At 29.1% G+C, this 3,496-nt stretch overlaps 1 protein-coding gene across 1 annotated transcript in view; it reads left to right on the forward strand.

Moving 5' to 3' along the window:
• Positions 1–3,496, forward strand: part of LOC112523787 — a 14,312-nt gene that overhangs the window by 2,049 nt on the left and 8,767 nt on the right. The window lies entirely within an intron of this gene.

Here is a 3,496-nt window from a genome sequence, read left to right on the forward strand (position 1 = left end):
TTTGTTCACAGATTTGGTTTGTTATATATTATTATTTTCAGGTTTTTTAAAAATAAATACAGGATTTATGTATTTTTAAAAAATTTATTTTTTAATTTTTTAMAAAWTAGCGACGGATTAGCGAGGGAAAATCCGTCACTGAAAGTGCTTGAATTTCCCTCGCAAATCCGTCGTTGAAAGTTCCTTGCAAATCCGTCACTGAAAGTTCCCTCGCAAATCTGTCGCTGAAAGTTCCCTCGCAAATCTGTCGCTGAAAGTTCCCTCGCAAATCCGTCGCTAAAAGTTCCCTCGCAAATCCGTCGCTGATCCGTTGCTAAATACATCCCTCACTGATCCGTCGCTGAAAGTGTCCGTCGCAAATCCGTCGCTGAAAGTGTCCGTCGCAAATCCGTCGCTGATTTCCGCCGCTGATCCGTCGCTGATAGCATTACCTACGACTGTTTGACCGACGGAGTATCAGCGACGGATCAACGACAGAAACCCCTTTCAGCAACGGATCAGCGAGGGAATTTTCTCTCGCTGATACCCAGCATTTTTGTAGTGCGCAAGTCAACATAGGTCAAATTCATATATGTTTTTTATTCATTTTTCAATTTTGTAAATATAAGGAAAAAGTTCAGAACAATTTAATTAACTTTTTTATTTTGATTAATTAATCTTTTAAGTTATTTTTTTGGATGATAAAATTATTGAAATTTTCATTTTAAATAATTTTAAATTTTGTAAATAAACTATTGAACTTTTAAAAATTGGTCACATATATTTGTTTTAATCAAAAAATTTACTTGTAACCGGCTAGTAATGTTATAAAGTAAAAAACTTAAATTAATCTTACTATTCCCAAACTCTATGTCATTCTAACCTCTCGAATCCAATGACATCACTCCCCCTCCTTACACCTCACCACCCCCATCGTCGTCTGTTCTTCGTACCATTTGTCGTCGCCATTGGGTGCTTCCATCGATCTCCCTATTTTTTATCCGTTCTTTTTTTGTCTTTCGGTTTTCCATATACATAGATCAAAAAAGAGGGAGAATCAAAGGAAAAAAAAGGATAAAAAAAGAGGGAGTATGATGGCAGGGCAATGGTAGTGATGGACGATATCAAGAACGTAAGACGATAGGATGACGAGGGGTAAGGAGAGGGATGTCGTTGGGTGAGACGAGTTTGGGACTAGAAAAACTGATTAACGCTTTTTTACGTTAAAACCTTCCTTCTGGTTACATGTAGCTTTTGTAGGTAAAAAGATTTTATTTAACCAGTTTTTGTTCTTTGATTCTCCCTAAACCCTAAACCCAAATTTTACAAGTTTGATGTTTTATTTATGTGAAAAGTCCAAAAAAAAAAACTCAACAAACATTCTCATTTTGAATGATTTAGTTCTTAAACTATTTTTTACAATGAAAAAACCATTAAACTTTTTTCATTTTGAATGATTTAGTCCCTAAACTATTCTTTTAAATGAAAAAACCATTAAACCTTTTTCATTTTGAATGATTTAGTCCCTAAACTATTCTTTTAAATGAAAAATCATTGAACATTTTCATTTTGAATGGTTTAGTTCTTAAACTATTTTTTAAATGAAAGAATCATTTAAAATGATCAAGTCCCTGAACTATTTTTTTTTTGTATGAAAAAACCATTAAACTTTCACATTTTGCATAATTAAGACCATGATATTTTTCAAAAAATAAATAAACCATCGAACTTTTACTAGTCAGTTAATGTAACTTTTTTTGCCTAAAAGAATGTAGGTAACCAATTTTAAAAGTATGATGGTTTATTTTTTATAAAAAATGTTCAGGGACATAATCAATCAAAATGAGAAAGTTTAATGGTTTTTCATTAAAAAAAACTAGTTTAAGGATTTAATCTTTTAAAATAAAAAGTTTAATGGTTTTTTCATTCAAGAAAATAGTTTAAGAATTAAACCATTCAAAATGAAAAAGTTTTTTAGGTTTTTCTAAACATTTCCCTTTATTAATTAAAAAAAACATGTCCGAAAACTTAATTATTCAAAATGAGAAAATTCAATTTTTTCATTAAAAAATCAACTATATAATTATTTAAAATAGGACAGTTCATTGAGTTTTCTGAACCAATCGCTATAATTTGCTAATATATTAAATATTAGGGTGTTCATCTAAACCTCCAAATCTCACAAACCGCCCACATTGCATCACAAAATGTGGTTTACAACTTTCGCAGTGTAGTTTGCATGTTGCATTTTCATCAATCACACTTTATGGTGTAGTTTACGGTTTTGAGTCATCAAATCGCAGTTCAAACCACAACGCATGCTTTGGATATTTTTATATATGTTTTAAATATATATTTATACATATAATTATTTATATAATGAAAATAATTAACACATCATTGATGATTTATTAATTTTTCACTTTTCTTTCAAGTTTTAAGGTTACAAAATCATTTTTTGAGTTATTTTCATTTGCCTTTTATCAAACATCGTGGTCGAAATAATTTTAGATAATTTGAACTAATTACCGAACTATTTAGTTTGCATTATAGGAACATCACCGTCGAAATTATTATGATGATGTGATTGTCAATGGCGTAAGCAGAATTTTAATTGACAGGGGGTATGAAGATCTCAAATTTAGCTTGATGATTGAAGTTATATAAACAAGAGGTTAACGTGAAATATGCGATCAATTGTTGGTTCTCTTAAGTCTCGTAAAAATTTGTGAGGAATTTCAGTTGTAACGTGTGGAGATAGAAAAACAAAAAAAAAAAGGTATGAATGTCGTGACTTTTGTTTGCAAAATATTGGAAGAGATGCAGATATAACATATCATAATGTTTATATACAGAAGACAAAAACATATTTTTATCAGAGTCATCAGTTTATTAATTTTATCAAGAATCACATATAAATATCTGTGACCATCTAGAAAAGAAAGCAGTCTACTAAATCTATGAGTTAAGCTTAAGCAATTAATGGACAGACCAGATCACATAAGACTACCGTGATGAACTGTTGACGCTAGTCCTACATTTTGTCTTTTTGGATCGAGGAGAACATATAGAGGTGAAAAATAGATTTTATGAAGTGGAGGATAAAAGATAAGGTTATTAAAATCTATGGTTCAAAATGTAATATTAAAAAAACTTGATTTATATTTTTTAAAATTTGTTTAATAACATCATTTTAATTTAATTTATTTTGATTTTTAATGTAATAATCTTTTTATAAATGAAAAAGAATTAAAAAAAAAGTTGTTAATAATAATCTATACTATATTATAAAACATTTGGCAGAAACTATTAAAAACCATTTTTTATGCATAAAAAACTGTTTATTGATGCACATTACTTAAAATTCAAGACTACAAGTAAATTGAGCGTATGTATAACTTATTAAAGCTTCATGTTTGAATTCGTGTAACTAACTGCAGATAAGTATAATCAAATACTGGATAAGTATTTCATTTTAAATATAAAAAGACTAAAATATATTTAGGATAATTATTGA

This window comes from Cynara cardunculus (assembly GCF_001531365.2).
Source record: "Cynara cardunculus var. scolymus isolate 2C chromosome LG 12, CcrdV1, whole genome shotgun sequence".
NCBI lineage: Eukaryota > Viridiplantae > Streptophyta > Magnoliopsida > Asterales > Asteraceae > Cynara > Cynara cardunculus.